Source organism: Dermacentor andersoni, unplaced genomic scaffold (genome assembly GCF_023375885.2).
Source record: "Dermacentor andersoni unplaced genomic scaffold, qqDerAnde1_hic_scaffold ctg00000033.1, whole genome shotgun sequence".
NCBI classification, from domain to species: Eukaryota; Metazoa; Arthropoda; class Arachnida; order Ixodida; family Ixodidae; genus Dermacentor; species Dermacentor andersoni.
The window spans coordinates 2,592,262-2,602,225 of record NW_027314755.1 but is presented as its reverse complement, the minus strand read 5'-3'; the positions used below and the strand labels follow the sequence as shown (position 1 = coordinate 2,602,225).

The window sequence follows — 9,964 nt, the reverse complement described above, 5'->3', positions numbered from 1 at the left end:
GAGCAAGTAAGGCACACTCCGTGCTGAGGCCTTTGCGAAAGCCAAATTGGCATTCATTTAGAAGTTTATGTTTTAGCTCAAAATCCATAAGCCGATTTAACATTATTTTCTCAAGTACCTTCGAGAACATAGGGAGAATTGATATTGGACGATAGTTGCTCATGTCATTTTTGTCACCTTGTTTTATATAGGACACTAATGCGTGCTTCTTGCATTTTACTGGGAAAAATAGCTTGACTGAGACAAAGGTTGAAAATATATGCAATGCATGGAGCCAGAATATCGACAACGTATTTTAAAGGTTTTATCTGTAACCGGTCAATATCTTTCGCACTGCTGCTGTTTAGAGTTTTAATTATGTGGCTTACTTCGTTTTCACCTACAGGTTTAAGGAAAATAGTCTTGCTATTAACCGGAATATTACTAAGATCATTTGGTAGCATAGGCGTATTACCTGCACTTGCGAAATATGTAGTAAATGTATCTGCAAGCCGCTTCCCAGATAATTATATACCATTAATATCTAATTCAAGAAGTTTACTGATAGGTGGATGATGCCTTAATACAGAGCTGAGCCTTTTCCACATAATCTCAGAGCATCCAGCAGCTGCTGCAAAGAAATTTGCAAAATATTCTCGCCTAGCCTTTTTTATATCTTTATCGAGGCGATTACGGCACACTTTAAATTGGCGGAATAATTCGATATCTTTAGTTGAAATAAACTTGCCATAGAGAACATTTTTATGCGCGATACGTCTGAGAAGCTCAGAGTTAATCCATGGTTTCCGAATTTTTTTCCTTGGCTTAACGCGCACTGGGGGAAAGCTAGATTCATATATCGATTTGACAATGTGAAGAAATTTTTCATAGGCCCCATTTTCTTCGTTGGATTTATATACATCATCCTAACAGGCATCTTCTATTTGTTCCCGAAATATAGACAAATTGCGCGGGGTTATTTTTCGCATCTGCTGCATTGGCTGCGTTGCCTTCTCTCGAATGTGCCCTTTGGCGCAAATAAATATAGGCAAGTGGTCACTGAGGTCATAGGCAAATAGACCCGCCTTAACTTTTTCAGGGATCATATTTGTGAAAAAAATATCAATTAAAGATGATGAATATTCAGTAACTCTAGTGGGCAAGTCTATTACATTCGCTAAAGCATTCATTTTCAGTAAAATATCTAATTGTAAAGTTTGGGAATCGTTTTGGATCATATCAATAGTGATGTCCCCGCCGAAAATTAAATCAAGCAGATTTTTATTAACAAACTGAAAGATGTCTTCTAATTTATCAAAAAAATTGCTAACGCTGCCATTGGGAGGGCGATAACACACTATAATAGCGGTGTTATGCATTTTTATTGCTAGAATTTCATAGTCAGTTGTTGTTGCGGAAAGTTCGGGCAGTAAGTCACACTCGAATACTTCCTTTACCAGGATTCAAACTCCGCCTCCTCGAGAGTATGACCGATTTAAGTAGAAGGTACTATAATTTGGGATACGGAAAATATCTGCATCGTTCATTGACCATGTTTCTGTTAACAGTATCGTATCAAATGATTGCCCAAGCTGTTCAAAAAACAAGGAGAGGCCGTTTTTCTTATTAGAAACTGAGCGGATGTTTAGATGAAAGCATTTAAAGGATTGCTGAAATTTTTTGCCTAAATGCTGACTGAATACTTGTGGTAATATGTAAGTCTCCCCACTTGCACAAGCCATCGTTATCAAGAACTGTTTTTAAGCGAGCTTATCAAGGTCCCTCTCGGTACAAACAGCTACTGCGCGTTCACCGTCAGTTTTTCGGACAAGAACGCGGCCGTTGCTGTGCCACACATATTTGTAGTTTGCTCGCTTCACCAATATCTTTGTCTGAAAAAGCAAATCGCGAGTCCTTTTCGTGACATTTTCAAGCAGGAATACATCGTCTTTCGATTCACGTAACTTCTTTCTGCTTTTCCACCAGCGATCCCCATCTGCTTGTTTCGCGAAGCGACATATTATACCCGGTATCTTTTCTTTCTTTGATGGCAGCCGGTGAACTGAAACGTCATTTTCTGAGAGCTGTGGAAGTCCGAGCTGCACGGCTGCGTCGTTTGGCTTTTCGAGCAGGTTTTCTTTTTCAGAGTGTTGTATCCCATGAAATTCCAGGTTTAAGCGGTGGCTCCTCCATTCAAGTTGGTCAATTTCAGCCTGAAGCTGATCGACATCGCTCTAGTTTCCTTCAAGTATTTCATTTCTGCGTTTTAGATCCTGGATCACATTTTCATTTCGCTCCGTTCTTTGTTGCAGTTCATCGTACTGTTCGCTCAGAAATTGTAAAGTGTCTTCAATGCCTTCAGCTACCTCTCGGAGTGGCAACATCTGGTCAAGCTTTCCGTTAATGGTCATTAACAACTGCCGCACGTCTTGCGCGTCAGAATCATCCCTAGATTTGTTAGGTTGCACACGTAATTTCTGCCGTCTACAGGACGTGCAGCGCCAAGCCAGGCGGTACGCATCTCCCTTCGACCTAATTGTCGTGTCCGAGGTTCCTGAGCATCTCCCGGTGTGAAATTTAGAAGTACAGTCTCTACATTCAATGATAGAGTCTGAAACAGTAAGCGTTAGCTCACAAGTGGCGCATATCACATTGCAAGACATGGTCACAATTTGGCAGCATCAGCAATAGGGGAAAAATTACTAAGTATAGAAATACTAACCTGCGAAAAGGCAGGTTGTTACTTTGACGATGCTTCTTCGATGCTGCCGCTGCCGCCAATGTGAAAGCAGGCCTCGATTTCCACCACTTTATAGCTTGCTCTGTCGATGGTGGCGCTTGAAGAAGACTGCGGCGTGATCCGGACAAAGAGGGCTTGCAGCAAAAACGCTTGCAGAGCTACGCCCACCAAGGTTGAAGCAAGCGCGGTAGCGACGTCACAGGACAGCTGGCGTTATCTGCGAAAAGGCAGGTTGTTACTTTGACGATGCTTCTTCGACGCTGCCGCTGCCGCCAATGCTCTTTTCCGCAGCGTGTTGCGAATAGCTGTATTTGACGTGTCCTCTAGCAGTCCGAGTGGCTTCCAGGTATTGCACTTTTTGATTATTCCCAAAGCGTTTAAGTTGCTTGACTCGGGCTTGTTTTCGCCCTTTGTGGTATCGCGATTCATGTTGTTTGGTATCGGTGTGGCTTGTATTTGCTTCCTGATGTGGCGGTGTAATTGGTGGATTTGGTCACTGCATTACCGCGATCTCAGCGAGTATCTTAGTTCGGTCAGTCGTTGTTGTCCGGCTTGTGTGAGACACAGGCGCTATGTCTGATTTATCAGAACCGCTGCCTGTAAACTCCTGTGTCGTGTAGTCGTTCATTTCCGGTGTTCACTGGTGATGCTAGCGCCACCTTGTATGCGCACCGTATAATCTGGGCGACCAACTTGATTTCTGTGCCACTTAAGTTTATATAGGGTAGAACGTATGTTATCCGGCTGATGACAAAATCTTGAACCAGTCGTATCGTTTCGCTTTCGTACAGGCCCCTCCCTTTCTTTGTGATTCTCCCTATCAGTCTTGCTATTTGCTTCGTTGTGGCTTTTAGGGTCGCGATAGTGTGATCCGCTCGCCTGGTTCTTTGGATCCAGTGGCCCGAGACACGAATCTTGGTCTTGTCTGGAAACATGCTGTTCTCTAGTTGGAGGTGTAGGTTTGACCTGTTGTGGTAGTTTCGTCCGTGGATTCTGATCCATTCGGACTTTTCTGGTGCACAGGCCATGCCGTGTTCTGCCACGAAGTGATGGACGGTGTGGATGGCTTCTTGTAGGGTGCTTTCTTTGTGGCCTAACGATCCTCTGTGCATCTATAAGGCGATATCATCCGCATAGAGCGCAAATTTGAGGTCTTGGATTTGATGCAACTTTCTTGTCAAATTGTCCATACCAATGTTTAGCAATAAGCGCGAGAGTATAGATCTCTGTGGAGTTCCTTTGTTGGCGAGGCTGAGCTTGGGTGATCGTATATCTTCTAAACCTATCGTGGCAGTCCTACCAGTTAAGAAGGATTTGACATAGTCGAAAATTTTCTTTCCGCATCCCATTTCTTCTAGTTCCTCCATGATGAGCTTATTGGACATAGTGTCGAATGCGCTCTTTAGGTCCAACCTCACTGCTACGTTTTCTTCTTCAGTCGCTACGTGGTTTAGTACTTCGTCTCTGAAACTGAGGACAACATCCCTTGTTGAAAAATGTTTGGAAGATGTACATGTACAGACGATAGGAGGTTGTGACTTTCGATATAATCGGTTAACCTGGTGAGAGATATTACGTAACTGAGATTGGCCTGAATTTCTGAATAGCTTTCTATTTTCCCGGTTTAGGGATTAAGACTATGGTGGGATTCACTTGATGAGTCGGTTAAAATAATACACCCCTCGTTACGCATAGGGGTGGACAGCCATAGTATTCTGACTAGTGCGCAAGTTAAGTAATTCGCCCGCGGCTTTTGCATAACGAAGGGAAAGTGAAGCCGTGTAGGGAAACGACGCTGATATTCTTCCACAGGAGCAAGCAACTAACTAAACGCATCGTGTGCATACACCGGCTTCTCTTCATATTTAAAACGGCTGAGTAAAATGCTGCTTTCTAGCAATTAGTAGACGAGGCATTGTCGCCAGAAATATGTATCGTGCTTCATTGCCGAAGTACAGTGCAGGTCCTAGACAGCGCTATTGATTTGCAGAACTATGTTGTCGTCGAACGTAGCTTTAGAAAATTTCAAGAGAAACCCTAATGGGCTGCAAGTATGCGTTTTGTGTAACTAGTAGGTTGAAATGTCCACTCACCCGCCGTGCATGCTCAGTGGCTATGCTGTTGGGCGGCTGAGCACGAGGTCACGGGATCGAATCCCGGCCACGGCGGCCGCATTTCGATGCAGGCAAAAACACCCGTGAACTTCGGTGCACGTTAAACAACCCCAGGTGGTCGAAATTTCCGGAGTCCTCCACTAGGCGTGCCTCATAATCAGAACGTTCTGGCACGTAAAACCCCATAATTTAATTAATGTCCACTCAAGATTCTTGACACTTCATTTGGTTAGAGAAGTGTTTTGTGCAAGCGCTTTACCAGTACTATTGAACACGTTTTAATTCAGAATTCGTTTAGTCTTTCAGTGATTCTGCTGTGTGAATAGAAGAAAACAATTCACATTAGCGACCACTCAAAAAATGAGGACTGTTCTTTATTGTCAACTGAAAAGTAATCTCTGCCATCAATTGAGGTTCTTCAGCGCTGTTGCCTTCGACAGACAATAGTTGTAGGGGCTGTTAAGAAAATATATTGCCACATTGTATGCATAGGAATAGTTATTTCGTTTTTTTTTGTTCAATGCATTTCCTATTCTGGTTCTGTGTTTGGCTCTTGTGTTCTTACCGAAGATCTTTGTTCTGTACCATAAACTAAGCCGATGACAGTAGTGAGACTACTAAATTTAAATAGCTTGAAGCTTCACTATCTGATATGTTATCCTTATAGAGAATATTTAGTTATGCTTGCGTTATTGTGGTGGAACCTCTGTCAGTCTTTAAGGGCAGTATTTATCCCCTAGAATGTCGCATGTTTTGACTCGGCCTGCTCGCTAGTTAAAGCTGTAAAATCATCTTAGTCTCCTGCGACAAACGCATCCTTGCGCACGCTAGCACGGACTAACGCTGTTGGTGCGCAGCGACGCATTGAAGGAACGCCCAGTGAAGCATGGACGGAGCGCGCGGAGTGATAACGTTTCTGGGCTGTACTTCTTGCGTAGCTTCATCAGCGTTGACTGCTCTGTATGGAACCGAGTACAGTAAACACCTAATTATTGAAGTCGCTGAATTATTGAATAACGCATTTGATTGCTCGTGGAAGCAGTATTGTCGAACTTGCCACAGGTATGTGGTTTTATTTAAATTTCGTACAGCTCAAAAAAAAAAAATACACGCTATATAATATTTGAAGAGCTACATTTGAAAAGTAAAAAGGTAAATCGAAACCAAAGCTTCAATTTTCTTTTTCTTCGCGCTGAAGAGAACCTGAGGAAGCAAGTCCTATGAGACTTCAAATTATTATATCACAGATCTCAGTATCGAACCGCTGCCAGCAAACCGCGGGACGACAGGTACGGGCGGTTACACCAGTCGACCACTGATTCCAAAGTTTCAGCGAAGATACGCTTGGGTTTGTGAAGCTAGCACGTGCATTTTCACGACTGTGTTTCAAAAATCGCGTATAGGAACGATGCTACGCCATGCGTGAAGGGTCGTAACAGGCATCAGTCGAAAGCTGGGTTGTCGGACTACTTGCAATGTACAGGCTATTACGATATGCGTCGTAGCTTTATCACGGGGACGTTTTTCTCTTGAAAATCGAGTACAAATTTAGTCGCTTCTACAGGCTTCCATTGCTGAAGCTTTAACCAATCTCGTCACAAGATTGTCGCTTTCCACAGCATAACCACGGCATTTGCCTTATGTTGGTTGTTTTCCTGAACCACTCTGTCACCTGACTTTTACAATGATCGACCTGCAGCTTTATTTATTTGCTTAAAACCCACTCGTGATTTTGAAAACTTGCTAGCTTCACGCCGCGGCTGCTTGGGTGCCTGGTTGTACGTGTCCAGACAAGCAGGAAACGACCAGGTATACTGTGAGCATTATCTTCCCCTTAATCCTCTTACTCTGTTTACATCTGTTTACATTGTAGATAAATTATGATGGCCACGCCGTTCTCTTCAGCGCGCGACCCTGCTGAATTAGGCGTCGAGGTGCAACAGCTGCCTCGCAAGCAGCTGGTGCTTAAAGTCTAAGCAAGATCAGTAAGGAAGAAGGTATATCTAAGTTGAAATTTATCCCACTGGTTGCTTAGACTCACTGACTCAGTCGTAATTTTCCTGCCAATCTTCAAGATTGTACCAGCGGGGGCCAACGGACATGGTAGGTCGCGCATCCGAGCGCTGTCGGTGCATGAGGGTCTGGTCGGGTGGGCAGAGACGATGACGCCGGAGGCTCCTGCTGGTTCTTGGCCTTACTGGTGGAAAGGCAGAAATGATAGTATTTTTATCGGCTGTGTATAATTCTACACATTCGCGTAATAAATAAATTAAGAAGCTTGCTGTCACGTGCGCACAAACCGACACGAACACATCTCAAGCGATGACCGCGAAAACTCGCTGTCAAATCTCTGATTGTGCGGACACACGGCAGCAGCAGCGAGCCGCTTCTTGCTGCTTTTCGCTTCAATGCGAAGTGGCGAAGACTCAGCCCACACAAAGCTATCAGCCTTCGGCGCACTCTGTCCGCTTCGCAGATCGCTTTCGCGATAGGTTCTTCGCTGCCCTTTCTCCCTCCCCTTCCCCGGTGCCTTGCGTGCGGCGGAAGACGGTGCGCTTCGTCCCCCCTCCTCTCTTGCGTGCGCAAGTTTGACCGCGACTGCCGGCTCACCCTCGATAGATTTGACTTGCATATGCAGCATACGGTATGGCGCGCGGCGATGATGTTATCGGCCTTGGAATTTTGATCGAACGTCTCATAAAATATGGCTGGAGTGTCATGTACTGCTATCACAATACTTGTGGCGTACTTCTGACCGGGATTTGAACCATGGACCACTCCGTGGCAGCCAGTGTAAGCCAAATTGCATTCATGGGGGTGAAAGTTGCTCTGACAACAGTTTGCATCCCACCCGGTTCAAGCCAAATTATATTGAGAGGTCTCTCAATTTTTTTAGTCCCCTACAGTCCTACAGTAAGGCGTAGGCATCTTTTGGCGAGTACTCCAGGAAAATTTGTCCCACGATGCTTTAACTGGAAAATGAATGCATAAGTGGTCAATATGACGCACGTAATCGTTATAATACTGAAGGAGTAGATGATTGGCAGGGTTACCAAAAAAAACCTGGTTACGTCGCCCTCTTCGCGTCAAGGTCTTTACAATAAACTGAACATAAAGAAAGGAAACTTAAAAATGGTTGTGGTGGGGCCAACAGGAAAAGGTTGCGATGGCGTTTCAGCTCAGTAGATGCAATTTATCTGCAAAATAAATACATAAATCATCAATTTAATGTATGTAATTGTTATAATAGTCCAATAGTACATGATTGGTAGGAATGGGTAGACATGCCCAGGGTAACTAAATAAGCAAGGAAAAGCGAAGTAGCAGACGAGCCAAAAAAAATCTGACTAAATAGTACGCCATTCTCATAATTTCTGTAGGATGTTCTATTGCGTGTATTTGCATTGTTTCGAGCGCAGTACTACATATATAGCAGGATGTGTCACACATAATTATTTGTCTAAACAAAACCAACATGTTGTTCTTTTAGTCCGCGTCTTCGTAGCGCTCTTTTCATCAAGTAAACAAAACCAATACGGCCGTACTAGTATTTTAAGAAAGCTGAGATCTACTCGTTGAGCGAGTGGAGCCAGGTTTCAAAACCTCACCAAGCGTTTGATAAGCATAAATTGTTTTCCCAATAATTAAAATGTCAATATTGCTTCAACATGTTGGGCCAATAAATACATATTCAGCACGAGATGCTTTTAGTCCCCGTAGTTGGCAACATTCAAGTGATCTAGCACGAATGGCTAGAGCAGTTACCCAGGCGCACGAATGAGAACATCCGGGCAATTTTTGAGAACAAAACAAGATCGTCCGGACAATCACATCAAATGGAAGAAAATTCGGTCTGCTGTCCTCAACCACGTGGTACAGGACCACGTTATGTACGCTAGTTACTGCACAAACAAGTTGCAAAATAAATATTGCTTCGAAGTTCTTCCTTGTGTTGCTTCACATAATCAGTGAAGCTGTAACTTCTGGTGGGCTAAAGTTTTATTTGTCATAGCAGCCCATGATTTACGCGGTGCTGGTTTTGTATCGCCTCGAGAGATTTCGCCATTGCATCTTGCTGTTCTGCATTCACGAATATGCCAAACGGTTCACTGCCCTTTATCGTTTAGTTTTGTTTCTCTTACAGAGCAATAACCGCCGCTTGGCTTAGTAGACAAAGAGGAGTTGTTTATGAACCCAGTGAAAGTCCTCTTGCTTAAGATGAAGATGACCAACATGGCAGTATGCAAAGCTTGGCTCCATCAGCACTCGTTCTATAGTTGGTGATTTTCATGAATGCAGAACAAACGAGGGCAGTGACGACATTGTCAGTATTATTCACTACCCAGCGAAATATTTCATAATTGCAGGTCGAAATTGCCTCGATATTCCGCACAGGGCTATGGGTGCACATAGCAGATTAACTGGAACGGCAGCACCTGAAGTCAGGGTGCTGCCCTTGCTCTCTCTCCAAGGCATGAGCGTAGCGTTGATGGTGAGCCAGCCCACTTCGGTTGGTCGCGTGTACAGCCACTCTCCGGGGTGGCGTAGCGGCTATGGCTTTGCGCTGCTAAGCCCGAGGGTGCGGGAACAAATGCCAGCCACGGCGCCTGCTTTTCGATGGAGGCTTAATAGAGAAACGGCCGTGTAATGGGCATTGGGTGCAATTTAATGAACTGCAGGTGGTCAAAATTAATCCGGACTTCCCCAGTACGATGTGTTTCATGTTCTATCATGGTTTTGGCAGGAAACATCCGAGATAAAACCAATAAAGCATGCTACAATTTGTATATTACAAATTGACATGCAGCCGTTTCATCATCAGTCAAATGAAATGTAGAAACATGCATGTGTCGGAGCTTCAAAGCACGTTTACGCTAATATGAACGCACCGCTAAATATTCTCCCCGTTTTCGACAGAAACCAATATAGGGCGACGATCCTAGGGGAATTTGGGGGCCAATGCCTAGAATTCGGACTACATAAAATAAGGGAATAGTCATCGCGTGCTAACAAGAAATGACCATACGATTCTACACGAACTTTGTTGTTCTTACGCAAGCGTCTTGAAAAAGTAACTTTGAAGAGATAATGTAGAAAAGGGGCCCTAATTCTTGTGCTAAGGCAGTTACTC

At 44.1% G+C, this 9,964-nt stretch overlaps 1 pseudogene; it reads right to left on the bottom strand.

Moving 5' to 3' along the window:
- Positions 1-1,739: 1,739 nt before the first annotated feature.
- Positions 1,740-9,964, bottom strand: part of LOC126518109 (uncharacterized) — a 125,187-nt pseudogene continuing 116,962 nt past the window's right edge.